A 24,643-nucleotide genomic window follows, 5' to 3' on the forward strand; every position below is an offset into this window, starting at 1 on the left:
GTAATCATAAATTATTATTATAAACCATTTTTCCTGTGCTGCCAGAAAATAAAATCATTGAGTATTTTTACTCATTTTTTGTGAGTTCTTACTTCCCACAAGTGTGCAATCGGTATCAGGAAATAAACAACCTTTTATGAATGTGAACGGTTACAAATACAAAGTATGACACGCGCTGTAACGACATAAATCATGGCGTGGTGCTTGACTAGCCTAACTAACTGGTCCCATTTGCGGGAGCATTAACCCAAATTTAGCGTCTCTCGGGTAGAGGGTGCACACAGGACTCGATATATGTCTTTCCTTTAAGCGATACGCAACCTCTCCTTGGATACCATTATACTCTTTTTAAAGAGTCATAGAATCCAAAAGATAGTCAACGTGCCTTTTTAAATAGAGGCATATTCGTGCCAGTAATTAGCGATGAGAGTAATAGGTAGTTCTTAGCTTCTTAATGTATAATAAACTATTTTAATAAACTATTTATTGTCCCAACACCCCTAGAAAAGAAGAACGTTAGCAAAGAAAAGGGAGAAGAAAGTGAACCACCCAACTCCTCCTCCTTCGTGCACCGTTGGTCTTACTTTTTCTTGCGATAATTCACTTAGCTTCTCTATAGGGTACCCTAAAAGTAATCGCTGACATCGTTCATCTTGGTCCTTTTCGTCTAACGTGAGATATTCAACTAATTAAAGACAGCAAAGGTACACACTTTTTCCCTGCTTTCTTTCTTGCCTTAGATAGCATTTTTTCTAATGATGCCCCAAGAGATCTCAGCTTGGTTTATCGAACGAGGAACACGAACTACGGCTTATATAATGCGATGCTTGAGCGTGCAAGGTACTGAGAAAGGTCGGGATATTCGGGTCTCGACATCTTCGTATATATATAGCGATTTATAGGCAATCACTTTGAGCCATCCTGGTGCTTTAAATTGGACAAGCATCAATTCGCCTCGTAGGGCGTTGCAAAGTAAGCGGTCCCACGACACCAATAATAAGGACCTACAACTACAAGCGACGCCCGGAAGAGCGTAAGCCTCGCCTTCAAACTGTCTATCTATATAAGGGAGATTATTATGCTATTTATATCCCACGCAAAGTGGGAACTCTGTGACAGCACCACAGAGCCCCTTCTTACCGCGCGAGTTATGAATTCTTTATTCATTATTCAAGATAGGCGGACAGGAGTATCCTTCACGTTGGATGAAACGCGGGGCAACTGTTCGTGTTCTTTAATTTATTATCAGTATTTTTCTGTACCGGATTGTTGGAGCGAGTGCACGGGTGCGTTCATGTAAGTTTTCAAACGGAGAAGCAAACTATTCTCTTGCGCCTCTATTACGATCTCCGCAAGCTTTTATAGGCATGGGTGAATGCATGAATACGCAGGTCTACAGCGTAGACTGGAGCTGGATTGTGCTCGATAAGACTAGCTTAATAAGCTCGTAGCCCCGAAATACATCCGCATTGAAGAGCACAAGAAGAAACCTTGGCTTTTTTTTGGGGAGGGGGGGGGGAGGGCAAGTATACACCTTAGAATGCATCAGTGAGACACCTTCAGCGTGCAATGAAAACACCTCCATCAGAAGGAAATCGGCTGCTATACACAGGCATGAGATGGCTTTTGGGGGGCTTTCTCTTTTTACTTATTTTTTTTTGTCGTTACCAGTTATTGCTCGAAGATGTGCGCCTCGATACATTGCACTGTGCCGACAATAATAATCAAATGAAGCGAGCAGAAGCGTACGAATGGGGGTTAAGAACTAAACACTAATTAACCATCGTTCTTATATAGAGATCAAGCGGGAGTCATTATTTCTCCGGACCACAGTCGTAGGAACAAGGAGAAACGTGCTGAACTGCTGGTTTGAATACCACACGTTTTGGTAGGTATCAAGACATCATGCAAACTGGCGACTGTGAAAAAAGTACTCACAGGATTCGTTTCGCATTCACCTGAGACGAATGGAAGGCCGAAGTCATCTGAATATTTCATAATTCATCACGATCTTGCGAAGTGGCGAACTATATAGCCCCGACACATATTGAAAGAAGCTTGTGCATGCACCTATGTAGCTTCACTTTGTGTTAATGCTGGGACTCACAATGATGACGACGAATTATGTATGAGCCCTTTGTAATGGTCGCTATAGTTTTAAGCGTCACACTTGTTACGCAGTTCTTATGGAGTGGCACCTGGAGCGCTTTGCCGCTTCTTTAACGCAATATTACTTCCGTCACCGTGACTCTTCAACTGAAGCTTCGAAAAATCACGGACTGCAACTATTCGATATGCATGGGTGTTTCCGGAAAGATCTTACAAACACAGGCATGGTTCAGTGGTAGAATGGTGGACTGCCATGTGAAGTGGTTGGGTTCAAACCTTGCTCGAACCATTACTTTATTGATTAATAATAAATATTGTTGTCGTTTAATGTCCCAAAACCACGATATAATTATGAAAGACGCCGTAATGAAAGGCTGCTGAAATTCAGATCCCTGGCGTTCTTTAACGTGCACCTGAATCTAAGAACACGGGCCTCAAGAATTTTCGCCTTCATCGAAAATGCGTGTTTCTATATTTATCATCATGGGTGACGTCACTTAAATTTCTGTAGCGCGCGGCGCATTCTTAAGGCCACAGTCTGATGAGGCTGTTAATAGGGCAAAAGCCTAACTAATAATCTAAGTGTACTGAAAGTGAGCCTTTTGAAAAAGAGAAAAAGTTGAAGGAAAGGCGGGGAGAGGTTAAGCAGGTTTCACCCGGGTTGCTACCCTACACCGGCAATGGTGAACCGGGGAACAAAAATTACAGAAAAGTACGAGAAATGATAACTAATACGCTCGTATGTATAGCAGCACTCACCGAGCCTATACGGAAAGTTTGAAACTGCGAACTGTCAAAAAGTATGATTCAACTTCGACTGTGTAAGATGAAGTACACTGCAATCCAAGATGTCTTATGAAGGCTTACAAAGACTGACTTCAAAGTATCCCCCTGAACATTAAAAAAATTTTAGTAACAAAAAAAAAAACGGGGAAAACTTAGAGGACGCTTGAGCTTTACCACAGCCTCCTAGATTTCCCTTACCTGCCAGATTTGTTGGTGGTCACTTAGGAAGCGGCCGTCGTAGGAACTGCTGTTGTGGTGGCGCCACTTAAGTAGGGTTGTCTTCAAATAGGTTTTTAACGTTTTTGGAGCTTATACGAAACAAAAATAACGTAAAAATGTTTTAAAAAGGCGTAAACGTATTTATAATTATTACATTTAACCCTACGTAAGTTACGCTGCCACAGATGACGGGCGTTTCGTGCTCATTGAGCAGGCAACCCTTTTTATACGAGGCATAGCCTCTAAAATTAGCAAACGCCAAGGTTTCTGATCTCAAAGGCAGTATTCAAAGACCCGTGACCCTACGTAGGTGGCGCCACCATAAATGATGGGCGTTTCGCGCTCATCCGGCAGGCAAGAAAAATATAGGAGGCTATGGTTTTACCTTCAACAGCAAAACGCAATAGTATAACAGGTCCCTTGCACATCGTATTCTCGACTACTAGCCTAGATTTGGTTCTTGGTGCATACATCAACCGTGAAGCAAAAAAAAAAAACGAACAACCGTGCGCGCAACATTAGCCCTTTCAATGTAATGGAGTGGACAAACTTTATTTTAGTCCTGCAGGATGCGCTTAGCGCGTAGCGGGTGCCTGCCACGTAGGGACCGACAGGGAGCACCTGGCAGCCACTTCGTGGGCCTGCTGGATGGCCCTTTGCTGGTCAGCGAGAAGTCCTAGAATTTCTGTTAGTACTAGTATAGTTAAGTCCCCACTACGCTATCATTCTTTTCTTTGAGAACCAGCGAAGGGCTGACTATGTGTCCACTAATCAACACGCACACCTACGCAGCTGCTTAATTTATCGATGATCTTGCAGCTCGATATGATTAAATATGCCCGAGCGCTTTTTAATGAGTCAGCCTTTAAAAAAGTATGTTCGCCATTGTTGGGCATACGTTGTTGGGCAGACAACATGTTGAACATACGTAAGGTTTCTGAAGTAGATTAAGCATTCGTGGCCGGATCTTCCTTGAAGAACATTCTGCTTGCAGTGGAGCTGACGCTTCCCCCTCATTACCCAGTCAGAGCCCTGCCGTTTTAAAGGAAAATAATGCATCTACCAGTAATGCAGGTGACGCTTGGCCCGAACTCCCAAAGATACATGCGCCCGATGAGAGGAATCAGACTTCGACAGTGAGGGACACTTCATCGGCACCTTATAACTTGACGGACGAAGGACAACTTATCGGCATGGTCAGCCCCCACGTCAGCGCTATGCGCGTGTTACTGAGCAAGATGCAGACACCGACAGCTCAAAGCGTGTTGCAACTGCTTGACACCATGACTCCAGTTCTCGCAAGCCTTCATAAGTCTGCTGCATGAGAACGCGAGCGGCACCATCATGGCTTCACCATCGGCAAGATTTTGGGTGCCTGGAACCACACATACAAGTTAATGCAAAAAAATGTGCTCAATTGATTTAGACACGGATGTGACTCACCGTCGGTGATGTTAAGCACATAACTGCCGTTTTGTAGATGGCATGAGTGACATTTCTCTCCTTTTCTCTCTCTCTCTTTCTGTCTAACTTTTATTCCCCTTACCCTCTCCCCAATGCAAGGTAGCCTACCAGGCTCAGCCATGGTTAAGCTCACTGCCTTTCTTTCATTTTTATTCTCTCTCAAAAGATTGATTCAACTAGCTGAGGAAGGACCTGAGCTTTCATACCCCCATCCCCCTCCCAAGCGCAGGGTAGCAAACCGGCTGCCTATAGGCTCGTTAACATCCATGCCGTTCTTTTCCTCCTATTCCCTTACTTCCTTATTCTCTCTCTCTCTCTCTCTTGCGATTCGAGGGCTGGCAGCAATGCCCCTGCACGCATTAACCTTCTTATCAGTGCACACACTTTTTTTTTTCCTCGAACCACGCTGCCAACTCAGTCTATTAGGCCTATTTCTGTTTTAAGAACACGCTCGTGTGCTGCTAGAAACAACAGCGACTTCTGCATTTCGATGCCTTTCACGTGTGACCTACTCCAATTACAAACACGTAAACACTGTACGCAAGAACGCACTAACACGTTCACAATGCAAAGCCCAGTGATTGGACTGGTACAGTTCAACGAGTGCTTACTTACGCCATCTCGAAAGCGACATCAGTCCTTGATTGGTCAGCAAACACGACTTGGTAATGTGAAAATGAAACTAAATGACTTCATTTGCTATTCGACCTGTTTACACTATACATATAGTCGATCAACATATAAATCTGGGTCTGTTGGTGAAGCTATTCACTGCTAAAAACAAAATAAAATGCTAGAAACAGGGTCCCGCATTGAAAATAAGGACTTTCTTAAGCTAATTTTTTTCAGCGACAGCTTCAGCCATTCCTGATGCATTTATTGACAATACCTAAGCTGGTTGATCAATGATAATGAGGAATTGGGAATAAAAAGCATCACGAGTTCACACATGCTTGCTGTTTTAAAGGCGAAGCATTTCTTATCAAATTTAGGCGACTTTGAGCGTATCTATCTATCTATCTATCTATCTATCTATCTATCTATCTATCTATCTATCTATCCGCTTACGTTTGGGTGCTCTCGTGGTCACCCCCTTAACTTGGCGTGAACCAAAATTAACATGGGTGGGTAATATAGTTTTAAGAATATGACGCACTGGCAAAGACACAAAAAGTTTAGCAGATTCCAGGTACCTAGGAATCGACCTTGAGCGAAGCATGCGGAGGGAAGGAGAGTGTTGTACTTTTCTTAAAGACGATAGTCTTTCTTGGGGACGGAAACGTTTGGTCCGTCCGTCCGTCCGTCCGTCCATCCGTCCGTCCGTCCGTCCGTCTGTCTGTCTGTCTGTCTGTCTGTCTGTCCGTCCGTCCGTCCGCCCGTCCGTCCGTCCGTCCGTCTGTCCGTCTGTCTGTTTGTACATTTGTCCGTTTGTCCGTCCAACGGCCGACCCGATCCACAGCGCCCACCAATATTGCTGAAGGTTGAGTGCTCAAACTTGTGTGATTGTCAAATAAAAAGCAATAATTGCGCATATCTGAGGTACCATAACAACACATCGATGTTTTGCATGTGTGCCTTTATACTAGATAAAGCACACAAGTAATTCTAAGGACTGTAGCGTTAAACACGCCGCGCTCACAGTGCAACGCGATGCTCAAAAAGGCAAGTGGTACCAACGCTTTGCTAAAACGACACGGTGGTGGCACCTGTCCGTCGCTTTGCGTTCTACATCTTATTGCCTCTGAGAATGGCACACATCTTTCTCTGCAAGCACGCAAGCCTTCCTTCGTTTTCGAAGATGACTACCAGGTGGCGCTCGTGTCTAACGTGCCTCGATGCACTCATTCGCCTCCTCTGCATGCTCGAGGCCCTCTAACGCAGCGCCTCCAGAATACCATTCACCGATTATATTCCGTAAAACATCAAATAAATGTTTTGTTCACACTCTCCGGACGCAACACGTCTCTCGACGACATTTGCAGAGTAACATGCAGATCCGGGGCCGATTTTTATTGAGTGACACAGTATGAAGTGACAGTAAATATATGTACAAATGTTGCACGTACAAACATATGGGAAAGAGTGGCAGATGTTTATATAACCAGTTCTTTGTACTTGAGCAACGATGCCAAATGGAACATGCGTATTAGCAACACCAGAAGTTTATATGAAGCGCTGATGCTCGCGAGGATGCTGGCCCTCGACACTGCTAAATAAATCAACTTCAGCGCATGGTAACTAACTACAATTGACGTTAACCCGACGTGATGGCTGAATCAAAGCAGTACATATGTAATGTTCACTAAATGGGGTAGGCAGCACTGCAACCACTATTCACATTCCACAAAGATTACCGTCTGTTCGAAAAGTAGTTCCAAGACCTGGCATAGCTGTGGTAAAATGCTTCATTGCCACGCAGAATACTTGGATTCGATTCCAGCTGGGACCTTGACATTTTTTCTTTGCATTCGACGGGTTGACCTTACTGATGTCGGGTATTTCTTATATGCTCGTGCGTTAAAATAGCCAATGTTTGTTCTCGTCGTTCCTAGCTAGATACTAAGTGTCAATTACCTGTGGCACGTTCCCACATACCAGCTGCGTATACCCGCCCGTGGGTATGTGCCACTGTCTCGCGGGAAGTGTTTGACGACGTACGGAACGAGATTTTGACATCATTCGTGTCTTGATCAGCGCGTGATACTCGGCGAACCATCTTATCCTCCCATGCTAATTTTGGTTCACGCCAAGTTAAGGGGTGACCACGAGAGCACCCAAACGTAAGCAGATAGATAGATAGATAGATAGATAGATAGATAGATAGATAGATAGATAGATAGATAGATAGATAGATAGATAGATAGATAGATAGATAGATAGATAGATAGATAGATAGATAGATAGATAGATAGATAGATAGATAGATAGATAGATAGATAGATAGATAGATAGATAGATAGATAGATAGATAGATAGATAGATAGATATTTATCTATCTATCTATCTACCTACCTACCTACCTACCTACCTACCTACCTACCTACCTACCTACCTACCTACCTACCTATCTGCAGATTATTGTGGACGTCTGCGTTTCAAAGCGGTTAACTTCGTGATAATTTATTGGCCCTATTATTTCAGTGCCAGTGCTTAGTTGCTATTTTTACGTACTTTATTCAGAGCGTAGGAGTGCTCGAAAACGACCGATTAGTCAAGCGTACCATATGTCTATCTCTCTCATTTCCCCTTCCCTTTCCCCCTCTCTCTCTTTAGATTACACGCATAGCAGTTTTCTTAATCCGGAAGGCGTGAAACACGCAGGGAACACTTAAGTAATCTCTAATTTTCCTCAATAACCGAGAAGGTCAAAGTATCGCCTACGATATCTCGCTCATGCAGCATGCAACAAACAGATGTTTGCGAAGGGGCTTGTTTATCGGCTAGCGTTGTGTACGTACGCTAGCCAAGGCCAGCGCTTCGCTGAAACAGGGTCATGTGTTGCGAAGGTCCCCGATAGCTAGGCGAACGTGGGGACTGGATATGTGGCCGCGGGAAATCTCTTTTCGCTCTATCCTTCCACAACGCTTCGCGTAAACATCACTCCATCGCGTGTTTATGCCGCAAGCCTGACATGAAAACAATTAGGAAGTATTTACTGCTTGGTTCCGATGTATCGCGTATCATTATTTTTCACTCCTGTGAACACAACGTACTCATTTATGACTGACTAAGTGAACCTGTATCAGGGATATGCCGCTCATGGGACGAGGCGAAATTTTGGCGCGTTTCCCAAGTCCGTCGCTATGCGAGCTCTTGAGAGACCTCGGGAACTCGGCGCCTTCTATGCGATACTCGTATGCCCTGTCCTGTACTGTTCTGTTCGGTTCGGTTCTGTTTCGTTCCGTTCCACTTTGTTCTGTTGTCTCGTATTCGATTATGCTCCGCTCTGTTATATTTCGTTTTGTTCTTGCTCTGATCTGCAGCATTATGCTTTGATTTGCTCTTGCTCCCCTCTAGCTTGCCCTGCCCTGCCCTGCTCTGCACTGCTGTACTTTAACCTGCACTGCTCCAGTCTGCCCTGCCCTTCTCTACACTGCTCAGCTTTAACCTGAACTGCTCTACTTTGCACGGCTCTACTCTGCGCTGCTCTACTCTGTCCTACCTTGCCCTGTCCTGCCCTGCCTTGACCTGCCCTGCCCTACCCAACTTTACACTGCCCTACCCTGCCCTACCCTACCCTGCTCTGCTCTGCTTTGTTCTGGTCTGTTCTAACATGCTTTGTTGTGTTGTGTTGTGATCTGTATTGTTTGTTCTTGTCTGGTCTCTTCTAACTGGCTTGCTGTGAAGAGGTTAACGTGTATATCTCTTTAACTACTTCATTTCTAGGAGTTCTGCAGCCATCTCTCAGAAAATGAAAAAAAAAGACAGAAAAACAGAAACATAAAATGAACGAGAAAAAAGTGTTGTGGCAAACTAAAGCACATAATTAAAATAACATGGCAATCTACACTTCCCTTGCAGAAGTTTATCCTGCAATAGACCGTTCACACATGCACAGCAAGTTTCACCCACAGTATATACGGAGTAACACATCTATTAATCTACAGTTACATTCTTGTTGTTCAGAATAAACACGGTGGCATTCGGTACATTGTAATGAGAAATGGGACATAGCTTCCAATCAGCCAATAACTTGGCGTGCATCCGGGGAGCCAAAAAAGCTGTAGCCACGACAAACTTTTTGTCGCATGTGTCAATCACGGGTACTGACAGAAGTGTTCTTAAATGTTCTTGACCAGAGGAAAAGCACCTTTTTAAAGTTACTTAATAAAATTGTTGAAGTAATATAAATTTCATTTCGTACCCAAATCCTCTGTTTATGCCTATTGATATATCATAAGGCAAGAAAGCGTCGCAAGATGGTGACTGTAGTGCAACTGTTGAAAATGTACGCGTTCGGTGTGTTTGTTTGTTTGTTTGTTTGCTTGTTTGTTTGTTTAGCCGGCTTCATTTACACAGAGCCAATGGAAAAGACCGGAAGTCCTCAAGGGTCTGTCTTCGCAACCTGTTTCCGTAAAACGAGCTAAACAAAGAAACGCACCTCCAAGGCTTCTTTGAAAATAAAGCAATAACTGTCCAAGAAAGCAGAAGCGTTAGGACAACACGGGCCTTGTACGAGCCGACAGCGTCAAACCAGGCGGCGAGTTACAACAAAACAAAGCGCGCCCGTATCGCAGGTACCTAAAGCGCGCTCGAGGACAAGGAATCACTGCGGCGCGCCATCTGCACCGCCACGCAGCCAAGGCCGGCCTTGGTCTGTGTCCGGCGGTTTGTCTCTGCCAAACCGAAGCACGCTCGAAAAACGGGAGCTACACTTGTCGCCCCTACCAGCGACGGCTCCCTGGGAACCCGCATAATGCTCTTTGAGCTCGAGCTATACAAGGGCATCGCAAGAAACACGAACAAAGAAGGCACGCACACACGTGGCGGTCGTATATACCATCTTCTCCTTCAGGGAGATAGGCGAAACTCTGTATAGAGTGGCAATAGTGCAATGCAATGACACTGATACAGGAGATTCCCGGCAACGTGTCACGCTTGTGTTTGCCACACATGAGTAACTAGAAATATGTTGCATTAAAAGTAATGTTCAGACTCCTTGGTTCGTACTTTGATAAAAAGCAACCTTCCGGTCCTCAGACTCGTATGAGGGATCAACATGTAGAGGTGTGTTGCCGAGGTCACCTGTATGGATCTCATCGCATTGCAGCTTAATACTCTGAAAATGGAACTGGTCTGCGCCCGTTCTGTGCATATGTGCCTTTTTTGTACGTGTTTCTTGTGTTGCGCTTTAACAGTCAAGTTTTTTGCTCTCAGAGCTGTTGTAACAAACGCCTTTTTGCTCTCAGAACTGTTGATAATATGCGTGGCCTCCAAAAAAAGCATTTTCGAGGCTGTTACAACCGCTTTTGTATGAAGCATATAAACAGAATTACAATATATATTGCGTTTATGAAGGTACAACATTTTTAAAAGGTAGCCTAAAAGTAAAAAAAATGTGCAGGAACTTCTCGTAAGACAACGCAATTTTATTAAAAACAGGAATATGTGGCTTATACAGGTTTGAATTTAGTATACATATATAAATATAATAAATTATTAAAGATACGTAAAAGAACGTCAACAAGTAAAAAGAAGAATCTGAATAATAGACTAATTTGTCGGACGAAAGCTAGTATGTTTTGAAATATGATCCAGAAGGTTTAGTTTCAATAATTCTAAGTGACGTTTAAGAATGTTCCGAATGAAATTCCACAGAAACAGGTCGTTTGTTCCCCAAGATTCGTAACAACTCCTTTGTGGACTCCTTTCAATCACTTTCTTTTTGAACTGCTGTCCTCCCGTGAAAGACTATAGAAAGGAAGTGGTACTTTTTTTCCGTACAAAAGACCCATGTATACGCCGACTGGTCGGCCGTGAACATCCGGTGTCAAACAAACCAGCCTCTGCCGGCCGGTAGGACGACATTAGCTTTGAAAGAGGTGCTCCTCAGACGTCTTGCCGAGCCGTAGAAGTTAGCAGCGCAGCCAGAAACGGGTTTCACTCTTTCCAGCGAAGCCTCTTGGCAGCGCTTGTGGCCTCTCTCGGGAAACCAGATACCGAGCGGGGCTGCAAAGCACACATAGGACTCTTATTGCCCAGTAACTGCGTGCAACGCTATACGAGCATGCACTACATTGACGTGGAAGCGATGATGTATGCAGCACCTGTTTAGTCTCGTGTTGCCTTTAGCCGATGTACTGGGGATGTAGTTTCATCTCCTATTCAGGTACAGGCTGCCCCAAAACATACTAAATATGCGCATGCTACCAGGAACGACCATACGTCAGAACATCGTAATTTGCGTTGATCTAACACTGTGCGGATGTTATGGTTGAGGTCTGCCATGAGTCGTAGATAGAAAAATGTCATCATCAAGAACAGTACCGTGCTCAATCATCGCCGAAGTGCTCGGTACAGATGGTCAACAAGAAAAGCTGCGAACGTACGGCACCCTGAATCAGTGGTCGGGGCCCGCGCGCGCGCGTATGTGTGTGTGTGTGCGTGCGTGTGTGTGCGTGTGCATGTGTGTGCGTGTGTGTGCGTGCGTGCGTGTGTGTGCGTGCGTGTGTGCGTGTGCGTGCGTGCTGTTGCGAAGCGCACCTCCGACGACGTTACGAAGGGCGCTACGAATCCCACCGCTGCCACCACTGTTGCGAAGCGCACCTCCGACGACGTTACGAAGGGCGCTACGAATCCCACCGCTGCAACCACTGTTTCGAAAGACGGCGACGCCAACACGGTCCCGAAGGCGCCACTGCTTCGAACTCCGCCGGAAAGGTCACCAGCCGTTTGGTAGCGTAGGTTTTTCAGCTCGCGACTGCGTCTGCGCAGAGCTGATAGACGAGCGGACGAGACGACGGTGAGTTAAACAAGGTTTATGTACAGCATATATACAGAGGCGTTACAAATTCGGCACTGGGGCCGACATAGATTCGAAGAGCCGAGCTCTCCTTTCTAACACATAGGTCTGCTCTAAAATGGGTCCGCTGTAAAAAGGGGTCTCTCTCGACGCGCCGCAGGGCTTCTTTTATATGCCCCGGGTCCAACCCAAATGTCCAACCCGAAGCGCCGCTGGTCGCGAGGTTAGAATCCTCCAATGAGGGCGCCGCTGGGCTGCATCCTTCTTTCTCATCGAATCTGGAGAGGCAGCGCTGCAGGTGGCTGCACCCAAGGACGAGTGACGTCGCCGCACATTGCGTCACCCCCCCAGACAGGAAGACGCCGGTTGTTTACTCGACGGGCTCGCTGGTTGCGCTGACTCATTGCACGTGGGCGACAGAAAGGCGCCGCGCGTGTTTACGCCGTTGAGTTGTTCGTGTCAGGCGGGCTGGCCTTGACACAGATTGCCTTTTTCAGAGACACGGACGTCCGCTGTGGACTCGCAGGCATAACAGCGTGTGCGTGTGTGTGTGTGTGTGTGTGTGTGTGCGTGTTTGCGTGTGTGCGTGTTTGCGTGTGTGTGCGTGTGTATGCATGTGTGCGTGCGTGTGTGTGTGTGCGTGTTTGCATGTGTGCGTGTGTATGTGCGTGCGTGTGTGCGTGTGTGCGCGCGTGTGTGTGTGTGCGTGTGTGTGTGTGTGTGTATGTGTGTGTGTGTTCACTCTGCATGTGCCCCAGATTTGAAGAGTGGGATGTGCCCAATTTTCTTGGTACATACGCTACACGATAGGAGGTTAACGGCAGAGTTGTTATGGTCGAGTTCTGCCTACAATTATAAAGAGAAAGAGATAGAAAGACGAAGACTAAAAAATAAACAGCAAGCAAGGATTGTCGTGTGTAATACAGATAAATGTGGTGGCAAGGAGACAGGTGAGATGGCGGAAGCCTAGCCAAGTCAGGGTAAGCTAGTGCCCGTGTTGACAAACCAACCTTGACCTCATACCCAGGGATTCGGGACATCTAAACGCGGTGTCATCTCTCGCCGGCTGGAACGGCAGCCTGTCATAACTGAATAGGAAATAGCTGAAAAAGCCATATCTCTTGAAACAAGATTCTTACCAAAAACGACTCCGGCTTATACGTCGCAGAGACCCGCTGGTATGTTTTTGTGAAATGGCAGTATCGCACAATAAGGCGTGTGGCTTCCCAAGACAATTAACACCGTCCATAGAAACACATGTGGTCCCATTGTTACTCTAGGAACACTCTAGGAATCCACGGGGTTTGTAGTGCGACACCAAGATTGCCAGGCTGTTAAAACAAGTTTCTGCGGTATAAAACCAGGAGTCGTTTTTGATAACAAGCTTTTTTGTGACAAATAATTTTTTTCGCCCATTTGCCAGCCAGTTACGGCAGGTCACCGCTTCGACCGATGGCCCCGCCGCGGTGGCCTATCAGTTAGGCTACTCGGCTGCTGACCCGCACGTCACGTGATCGAATCCGGGCGGCGGCTGCTGCATTTTCGATGGAGGCGAAAATTATTTAGTCCCCTGTGCTCAGATTTGGGTGCATGTAAAAGAACCTAATGTGGTCGAAACTTCCATAGTCCTTCACTACGGCGTCTCTCATGAGCATAAGGTGGTTTTGGGACGTCAAGTCCCACTTATCAATCATTGAGATTTGGCTGACGAGAGATTGCGCTACTTGCAGATGTCCCCAAATCCTAGTCATGTACCTAACGTTTTCCTGAAGTTGCTGTGCTCTCTACATTCGTTATAAGGGCACAAAAAAATGGTAACAGGCGGCTGTGGCGGCTGCATTTCCAATGGAGGCGGAAATGTTGTAGGCCCGTGTACTCAGATTTGGGTGCACGTTAAAGAACCCTAGGTGGTCAAAATTTCCGGAGCCCTCCACTACAGCGTCTCTCATAATCAAATGGTGGTTTTGGGACGTTAAGCCCCACAAATCAATCAATCAATCAAATCAACTCAAAATGGTAACAGGGTGAAAGATAACGAACTACCAAGTTGGTTCATTATTACTGGCCTACTTTGTTCATCAAGTGCAGTAAAGGCGTAAAACCGACGAGGAAAACTCAACATCAGGATGGGGTTGGTTTATGTACACGGACCTGAGTGTCCCCCAGTTCTCCTATGAACCAGATTTTCGCGACTTGGTACAATCTTTGTTTAATTTTTTGTCACTGTGTGCCCTCATAGAGAATATGCATAAACAGAGCGGTCCGTAGAAACGCGACCCGACACAAGCATTGCTACAAATAATAAAGATAATATGTAAACAAAAGAAACCGAGAAAAAACAACAGTCCTGTGCAACTCGCGGCGCAGTCACAGCGAAAGCTGCAACAGCTACTTATCTAAAACTTTTTTAAACACTTGTAGCAACTACAGCGAGTACACTTACATGGTACCTACTACGCCATAAATCATAATTTCGTTGAAGTGGGGAAGCACTCATTTTGTCAAAATTAATCATTATTCTGGTAAACCTGGCGCTCGCTACACACCTCCAAGGCATTACAAACACTTCGTGGATGCCGTAGCTTCTGTTGATGGAAAATTATGGCTGAACCTTTCGCAGTTAGTTGGAAGCATTCAAGTACCTACTAGTTACGCAATGCGCATTGGGTGAAACTAGGTTGCTACTTTACTCCCCTACAATTTTCAGTTACACTTGTTTGCGTGATTTGTTACCCGACGTGAGGACTGCATATGGTCTGTTTGCGACGAAGCTTTGAAAAAAAAAATTATTAGAATACACTACAAACATGCACCACAAAAATGACGCAACCAAGATTACACAACGAACACCACTATTTTCTTGTCCCCGTATGTGTGGCGAATGACCGGAAACAAATTATATAAAAAAAAAACGGTGTGGCTTTGTGGTGGAAGGCTGAGCTGCCACGCAGATGACCTTGTTTCAATTCACACTGTAACCTGAATATGTTTACTTGTTCGTTTGTTTACTTACAACGCCCTTAAATCAGTTACAAACACCGGTGGTGGTGACGGACAACTATCGCACCTAAATCGGCCCTTGTTGGGATCTCATGACAGCTTTCGCTGTAAAAGCAATGTTTAGAAACTAAGGGCGCAGTACAGCACGTTACAATACACACTTGCACATATATACTGGTTGGTTACGGTACACTTCAGAAGGGAGGAGGGGTAGAGATAGAGAACAGAAAATAAAGGCCACTGCTCTTGCACTCGACCTGGAATAGTACGGCCCTTGATATCACAGACACTGTCAACTGCAGGAAAACATTTCGAAGAATCATACGATAGTTATGGTTGTGAAATGGTGACAGACTGGTTTTGCAATGATGTGCCGCAGAGTGCGACTTCAAAGTGCTGTGATGTTAGAGTAACGTGAGGTTTAATGAGGATAAATATAAATATCCCAGTACGGTTCTGAACAAACTAAATATGACGGTTTGGGTACGACTGCTCAGGCTCATAAATGATTGAACGCACACTCACTCAAGTGAATCAAAACATTTTTTGCTGCAGCCATATTGGGATGGACAACGGAGGAGCTTCGGGAGCTTTAGAACTGGAGCGAGGCACTGTGCGTCATACCTAAGTGTCGGCAGCAAGGTGGGGTTGAAAATGAAGCATGCACTAGCCTCGTTAAAGCCACGCCAGCAATTTGCCCTCACCCAAGCTACACCAGCGCTCTCTTCCTCCCCCATCCGCAATGCAGCTTGGCATCACACCCTCCATCGCACATTCAGTGCACTTCTGCATGTAAATGTAATGCAAGCGCTGCTAAGATTTGGTGCGATGGAGTGCAACCTTGACCGCATCTGACAACCTGTCGTTTTGTCGAGCTTTTGCAGCCTGTGTCACCGCAACAACTCTGCAATTATAAGACCCACTGGCAAATTCGAACAACCTCAAGGTTACTCTGAACACAGCAAAATGGCAGGCTGACTCATTTGCGACCGTGGTTTCGTACGTATACTGCATCAAATTGCAAAGGAAATTGCGGAGGTGTCCAAGTGTCGCGTGCCGTTGGTGTTGGATGGCTTGAGTGTCGCATTGCGGTCGTGCGGCCTACGTTTCCTGAGACTAAATTGCAGCGATTAGCTTTTTTCCTTGCAGCGGAATCAAGTGTTTATATGAAACAGGCACCGCCATTTTCTGTTTATTTTTCTTATCTGGTGATTTTTTGCACGGCCGCATTGCCCTCGATCAGTATGAAGTCAGGCTTTTGGGATGAACGCTCCTCCCGCTCTTTGCATAATGTGGTGGCTATCGTTTAATCTCGTTTTGTCTCGCGGTAGCCATCTGTTGGGTTCAGTCATATTTAACGCAGGAGTGCATGCATACGTGCCCAGCTTTGCATGGGCGCTTTCAGTGTCAAATCACTTTTGGAAGTAGGCTGCTGAGGTGGTTCAGGAATTCTCAGCTCCGACGGGGCCCGCGAGCCGCACTCATTAGGCCGTTATCCCAACGTGAGCACGTACAACAGCAAGTCTTACGACGCCATCCGCAAGCGAAACGCAACACAGTATTCTGCAGTGTATGGGCACGTATAGCTCGGGATTTGGCTCCAAGGCTTTCGTTAAACAATGCAGCTCATCAGAGACGCTGGTTTCGACGTGACTGAGCAACGACGGGGGGGGGGGGGGGGGGGGAAGATAAAGGGTTGAAGTGCATAACTTGACAGGCCTTATTCGTGGCTTAGTGCTGAAATTGTCCTGAAAAGACCCCCCGCCCCTTTATACTATAATTATTCTTGCACAAAGAAGCGAAGGTATAATCACTTGTACATACAATCTGTCCTTGCGTGCCTGGTTGTTGCCGGCGCGCTATTGAACACACGTAGCGAAGTCCTACCAACTAGCCAGCCCAGTTATGATTACTTTTGCGCCAATAAATGTCAATATACCAATCAAAACAAACGCCGAAATATATTTTGTGCACCTCGCTCTCAATGCTTAGCTACTCTGATCAATCAATCGATCTATTGATTGATATATTGATTGATTGATTGATTGATTGATTGATTGATTGATTGATTGATTGATTGATCGATCGACTGTGTATATTGCACAGAACCCAATTGAGCGGCCCACGTACTTTGTGTGACTATCTACGCAACGCTTTTCTAAACTTAATGAAAAAGTTACCGCAACAAAAGACGGTTACTTGAAAACATTGACTTGGAAAATGTCGACAGTTCATTGAAAGCCAGCTGTATCGAGGCGAAAGTGACCAGTTACGTCGGTGTGGCGTTGCCAGTTCTACGGATATTCTACGTTTGGCTCGGTTTCAATAGCAGCGAGAAAACTGGCCGAAGAGAGCTTTCGGTCGGGTTAAAAAAAGCTCGCATCGAAGGCCATCACGCGTGAGCGGTGAGATAAGGGAGAATAGGCAATGAGGCGTGCCCATGGGAGGTCCGGACGCCATCGCACGTGCACCCGGGTTGCCGCGAAGTCGCGCACGAAGCACTCCCGCGATATACCACACGCTGCCCGAAAAACTATTGTTGGTTCCTGCCGCGTGAGCCACACCTGCGAGAGAGGGAAAAAAATAAAACAGAAAAAGAAGAGCCCGTGAACCGTGCTCTACAACCGTAAGAGCGAACGTGTCCGCGCTGAAAAAGGTCTCCCCGCAGCAACAAAAGAGGCAACCTAGAGCGCAAATATCCAACAAGTGCGGCCGAGCCAAGGCCCTCCACATTGTTATACGGCACATTTCATCGTTGTTTTGTTTCGGTTTCGTGGGAGGTAAAACACAAGACAATAAGGTCCTGTCGTTCCGGGGCTGAACCTCTACCTTAAAGGTCCCAAGCAGCGCTATAAGAGGAGCTGGAAGGGGAAGGGGTAGCGTTGTGGAACGATATCAATCACTTGATGGGAGCTCACGAACGAAGTGAACACATTCCTTCTATCGTCTATTCAGCCATACTTCTTTTCCGTCGTTGTTTTATCCTAGGATCCAAAGCGTGCCGTCCTGGTCGAGTATAGACGATGCAGCAGCACGCCGTTCGTACGCGGGAACCTGGGAGCACGAGCGGCGTTGTAGGTCACGGTAGCAGCGGCGGCGGTGGGCAGCTACCGCCGTGCGCGTTGTGATGTGCTCATCGTGACGAACGCATCGGGACACTTCTGAATATACGAAGCACCGTGGTGGCTGAATGCAGGAACAAAGCGGTACGGGGGAAAGGTGCGTACGTGAAAGACAACATAAAATAAAACGTGCAAGCATCAAAGATGAAACAGAATGTAAAAAGTAAAAGAGAGGTTGAGCTACAACGGGGTCGAACGAGCTGCCTACCATCAAGAAGCATTTTGTGAAAACGGCCCACTTCTTTTTTGTTATATTCTTATACGTCGTGTACGTCCCCTGCTCGTAATTCGTGTGCTTGGTCGTAGAAGAGATCGGCTCTCGTCCGAAAGTCCGCATAGTAGCCGCTTCGTGCGTGACCTTTCGATGACAAAAAAAAAAAAAAGCCGTGTATAAAGCGTTGCGATGATAGTTATATTGCACGTGCGCCGATGTATAGAGTGTCTGTATGCACTCCAGTCCGACCATGTATATGCGTTCGTGTCGTTGCTGCGCGTAACGTGGAGTGCTTAAAAAAAAAGAAAGAAAAAGTGCGGAGGCGGGAGCTGTGGTGTTGCCGAGAAGGAACGAGGGCGAATGCTGCGCGACGATGGCTTTTCGATAGAAATAAAATAGATAATTGTATAACACTAGGTGGCAGAATTGAGGTTTTTTACGGTGAAGATGCGACGAAATACTGATAAAATATTCGGCAGATCCCACGTACCTGAGAATCGACGTTATGCGAAGCATGCGGAGGAAAGGTGACCGTGTTCCGTTATTGTTTGACACGTCATATATATATATAAGTGTGTGTGTGTGTGTGTGTGTGCGTGTGCGTGTGCGTGTGTGTGTGTGTGTGTGTGTGTGTGTGTGTGTGTGTGTGTGTGTACAAACGTTGCACGCACACACATATGTTGAAGAGTTGCAGATGTTTATATAACCAGTTATTTGCACTTGTGCAATGATGCCAACTGCTACCTACGTATTGGCAACACCAGAAGCCGATATGAAGCGCATCAGCGCTTCATATCGCGAGGATATCATATCATATCATATCGCGAGGATGCTGGCCCTGAACATTGCCACATAAGTCAACTTCAGCGCATGGCAACTAACCACATTTGACGTTAACCCGACGTGACGGCTGTATCAAAGGAGTAAATATGTAATGTTTATAAAATTGGGTAGGCAGCACAGCCACCAGTATTGACGTTTCACGAAGATTAACGTCTATTGAAAAGTAGTTCCGAGACCTGGCGTAGCTCTGTGGTAAAATGCTTCATTGCCACGCAGAATGCTTGGGTTCGATTCCAGCTGGACCCTGACATTTATTCTTTGCATTCGTCTGGTTGACGCTACCGATTTCGTGTATTTGTTAACGCTCACGCGTTAAAATCGCCCATGTGTGTTCTCGTCATTTCTGGGTAGGTACTAAGTGTCGATCACCTGTGCCACACACCCGCATACCAGCGGCACATACCGCCCGTGGGTATGTACCACTGTGTGGTCGGACGTGTTTGACGACATACGTGACGCGATTGTGACATTATTGAGGTCTTGAGCAGTGCGTCATACTCGTCAAACCATCTTACCCTTCCATGCTAATTTTGGTTCACGCCAAGTTAAGGGGCTGACCACGAGAGCACCCAAACGTAAGCGGCTAAATAGATAGATAGATAGATAGATAGATAGATAGATAGATAGATAGATAGATACGCTCAAAGTCACCGAAGTTTGCTAAGAAATGCTTCGCATTTTTTAAAATTACGGTAGGTATGCAAACGTGGGCCCATGAGGGAAGTCATGATAACGCAGTTTTCTCTCTTGGCTTTTCTTTTTTTTTCAGGCATTCTTCTTGTGTTCTTGTTTTCAAGCCTATAGCGTACCTTATCGGGCATTCCTACCAACTATAGGCCTGCTTTCCGTCACTCTTCGCAAAACCCGTAACTCAATCACACCTCAAAGAAACGAAACGGTGCGTATCTCGGAGTACTATACACCAGCCGTACAACTTTCAGGTATTGCGGATGCAAGGGGCTCGCTCGGGTCTTTATTGCTAAGTTATTGTGACATTTTTAGAGTGCGGTGGCAGTATTGTGAGATATATGAACTAAAAAGTACTAGTGGTTTTCACAGTTATGTGCACTTACAATTTCAAAAGTTGTGTGCAGTCAGTATGGTATATTGGGCGAGCTGGTCGAAGTTCGATTTTGATCAAACAGATCACTATTATACACGAAGAACAAGAAAACGAGTGCACGGTACATTGTTTAATTCTTTCGATTGCAAGTAGAGCTAAATATTATTTTAGTCGCCCCCTCGCCCACCCTTGTCACTGTATGAAAGTAAGATAGCTTATTTAGACTTCAATTACATGGTTGCCAATAACCATTCGCCAGTTTTACTCTGTATTGCGTGGCACGTGTTATTATCACGCATGTATCTGAAAAGTGTTTGCTAAACTTTAGTTGCGAGTTCAGCGCATGTCCTGTGAAATTCTTCTCTTGTGCTAAGCTCATGGCAACGCAGTTAGTCAAAATTTCAGAACGTGTGTGAAATCGCGAAAGATACCCGCTGGCAGCAATAGACAACCGCGTATTTGAGGTCGTTGAACTTTAAAACTATGCAAACATGGACTATTATCAGAAGGAAGCACTTCTCTGCTCGCCTATAAATGCGTCTCACGTATAAACTGTTCTGATCGATGACGCTTTTCAGAACGCTGTTTTAAAGGCGTCGCGTAGGAGCTCTGGCGGTAACCAGAAACCAAGCGGATTTCATTATGTGCCCCGTGCGAACGACGTCGAACGCCCGAACGTGCACGTTCGTGCGAAACAGAAGCGCCGCGAGGTTTTTTCCTCGACCACACACGTGAATAACTTCTTCGATAAGCGGCATTTATGCGAGTCACTATCGGGTGAACAGGGCACGCGTGAAAGTTGTTCATAATCGAGAAGTTCGGCTCGCGCGAGGGGACAGTAATTTTCTACCGCAATTTAGTACGTAATTTCGTTCCCGTTGAGCCGACTCGAAGATGGTGTCAGAGATAGTATTCAAACGCTTTCCGTGACCCCGCAAAAGGCGTCAGTAATGGTACTAAATCAGCCGGCATCTTATTGAATCGGGTCGATTCATACTGTTATCTGTTGACCCGAACATGCTCGCCGCAGTGCGGGCAGACATATCTCCACAAAGATTGCTGAAATTATATTATGGTCCTGTTTCGTCAGGGGTCTGAACGGCGTTCTACTTTCCCTATAATCGGAATCGGTAGTTCACAAATGGTAAATTCAATTAAAATTTTTATTAAAATGCGTTAAAAAAACTCTCACTTATCATTATACTAGAAGATTCATTACCATGCTACTTGGTGCTTCGTACTGGCTCTGGCAGTATTGCTAAACAATGGTGGGTGGCGAGAAAGTGACGCTGAAGCTTTCGAAAGAGGAATTTCTATGGAGTGAGTGACATGCGTGTCCTCCAAAACATTTCATCATCGCGACTACATGCCAACTAAGAAGGCTAGACGCGGAGATTCCAAAAATGTGACACAAGTGACTAATACCGTGGCCGTCCCGATTTGTGGTGACACTGCCTGCAAATGTGGTCACACCACCTGGTGGTCCTGAAGATTCTGAAACACTGAAGTGCGCTTTACAGGTGGAATACCAGATAACCAGATGAGATAAAATACAGCCTAATTAATGAGACAACGTGCCCTCTTGATCATGTCTTGTATAAAGTGCTAGATGTAGCCAGAAAAATGGACGTTTTTTCTCAAGTTTCTTACATGTAGCCAGCGCATAACGAGGACTTGATCGGGAATGTGGAGAGGTCTGCTTTATTAAAGGAACTGACACTCCGTTATCACATGTATTCTTTGCAATGTGGACATTCAACTACCGTACGTCTCGCCAGTGTACAAATTAGACGAGAACAGAGTTGCGAGCCATTGCACCTAAAAGCGTAGTAAAAACGTCGAGCTGCATTTATGCCTGAAGTGGCATTGGACTTGGTTACAGCCTGCGTCTTGCAAGCTTCAACCGGCCGGGGCCTCTTGTTTTCATGTTCCTGCTCGAGAGGACCGTGTCCATCTTGTCCTAAACTCCTACCCAGGGCCTGAGGACTTTGGTTCCAACAGGCGACCAACAGCCATCGGGCCATAGGCCCGAGCTGTGCGCCCAGCTGCTTGGCCAGGTTGACCCTGGTTCCCTAATGCGTCGCCACCAGCCTGCGTTCTCTGGTCACCGACGGATCCACACTCCTAAAGCCAGAGGCACCACGTTCCGGACTGGTTTCTCGACGTGTCGTCTGTGCCCGCGTCCTGAAGCCGGAATCGCCGCGTTTCGCTTTGCTCATCGTCGCCGTAATTCAGCGTGCGGGTGACATCGAACCAATATCTTGCCCTACTCCACCGCTCAGCCCCATTCGGACGTTAGATTCAATTGAACACTTTGAACTTCTTTGTTGAGTGTTGATAGATGGATTTCACTGGGTCCAGTTAACTGTTTATTAGTTGTTTCGTTTTATGGGGAATTTTTGTCTTTTTACTTTTCAAATAAACTTCTTGTTTGAGTTTTGGTACAAACGACTTTGTCCCTTCGTTAAGTCTCTCGTAGGTTTAAACCTTAGAGAGCTCTTCTTACTAAACATCTAAAAGAACCTTGCACGACAATGACATAGATTCATATAAGTTTGCTGGTTCTCGACAATTCTAACTCCTGAGAGACTTGGTGCAATGCAGAAACTATTTTCCCACGGCTGCGTAGAATTACGAGTCCAGAATTATGAAAGATGCTCGTTCGAGTGTTCGGTTTATCAGCACACCGTTCAGCATGTAAAGTCAGTGCCCTTGCCTATTGTAAACAAAGTGTACCTGTCTTTCTCTTAGAGTGGTCGATGGAATGGCTGGTGTAGTTGTCTTCCGGTATCTTGGAAATCCTGCGCTCGCTTTCTGTTTGTTCTTCTTGTCTGCACCTTCTTGCTGCGTTTGAATTTCGATCGCCTATCTGTATCAGCTCGCCCAATGTGCATGCTCTTACGCACCCAACAGGGAGACACAAAGACGACAGACAGCGCATACTCTCGGTTGACATTCGGGCCCCACCGTTCGATAATGGAGAGGGCGAGAAGAGACAGTGAGAGTAAGGCGTATGTACATTCACGCTCGTCTCCCACTTCCGAATCAATTTGAGGCAGCGACGTTAGCAGTGGCGGAAACAGAGATCTCCCGAGTCGTTTGTCATGCAAACGAAGGTAATTACATCACTGAACTCGCTTTCGTCCCAACCAAAGAGCAGTCGCTTATTGGCTGATGGCAGTAACGGTCGTCACCGTGGAACGGCACTAAATTCACTTTTCGCCAGGACACATACGTGACTACCCGAAATTGTGAGACAGATATTTGCTTAGTGTGACGAGCGTTAGTGCTACGCTTTTTGTCTGCTAGATGGAAGCATGAAACATTTTGAAAAGAGGCAATAGCTTATCTTACCAAACACTGCTCACATTTCTTTTTTTATATGGTACCACCCGCCAACGAAACTATGGAGTTACCTGCAATAATTGCTAGAAGGAACTCTGGCGCTCTGGCCGTTCAGCCACGATGACAAAGATCGGTAAAACATGGATCTGCCTAGCCTTCGTGTTCGCGGCTTCGAACGCGCTTGCGCCTTTGTTCATTGCGATGTTTTTACTTTTGTTTCGGATGAAAAAAGACAAGTTGTTGCTAGCCCTGTGAGCTGATTTGAATTGATGAGCCTGTCTAACATGGTCAAGGTTGTGAAGTAGAACTGCAGAACATTTGCTGAACTTCATGCTGCGACAAAGCGGCTGCAAGCCACACGTAGCTACACAGAGCCGAAAAGCGAATTTTAGGCAAACCTACGTACTATGCATCAGTTTCATGATAGTTGAAGCATTGTGTCTAGCAACATCATATGCCGGCAGCAGCGGCTGAGTTTTCGATGGTGGTGAAAATGCTGTAGGCCCGTGTGCTAAGATTTCGGTGCACGTTAAAGAACTCATTGTGGTCTGATATTTCGCAGCCCTCCACTACGGCATCTCTTATAATCTTATGGTCGTTTGGGGATGTTAAACCCCACATATAAATCAATCAGCAACTTCCACAAACCCTAGTGCCATATTTCCCTCTAGGGTAACATTATGAAGTCATATGCACGAAACATATCGCACCACACATTATTCCACGCTGACGTACCACAATCTATTCCTGCTGTCGTACAGTAATTCCGGATCTGCTGCAGCAACATTGCCCATACGTGTTATTCGTGGCAGAGTTTCTAAATACATCATTTGATGTGTGAGGTAGTGTCGTTTCTATGGTAAACCATTAAATGGCTCTTAATGAAGGTCAACGGCCAACAGCCATAATCTAGAGCCGGGTGCTAGTTTTTCCTCGTGGATTTCTGAGGTCGATAGATATTTCTGGTATATATTGATCTGGTACACGTTGTCCATGATAGCCATTAGGTATGAGTA

The 24,643-nt window shown here is 45.8% G+C and overlaps 2 long non-coding RNA genes across 3 annotated transcripts in view; both read right to left on the reverse strand.

Moving 5' to 3' along the window:
• LOC142817755 (uncharacterized) overlaps positions 1 to 24,643 on the reverse strand; it is a 391,122-nt gene that overhangs the window by 33,712 nt on the left and 332,767 nt on the right. The gene's annotated exons all lie outside the window — the stretch shown is intronic.
• On the reverse strand, positions 10,647 to 14,443 carry LOC142817756 (uncharacterized). Its single transcript, XR_012895340.1, has 2 exons — positions 11,782 to 14,443; positions 10,647 to 11,247 (listed from the first exon to the last, which is right to left on the reverse strand). It is a non-coding gene; the product is annotated as an uncharacterized LOC142817756 (long non-coding RNA).

This window comes from Rhipicephalus microplus, chromosome 5, assembly GCF_043290135.1.
Source record: "Rhipicephalus microplus isolate Deutch F79 chromosome 5, USDA_Rmic, whole genome shotgun sequence".
NCBI classification, from domain to species: Eukaryota; Metazoa; Arthropoda; class Arachnida; order Ixodida; family Ixodidae; genus Rhipicephalus; species Rhipicephalus microplus.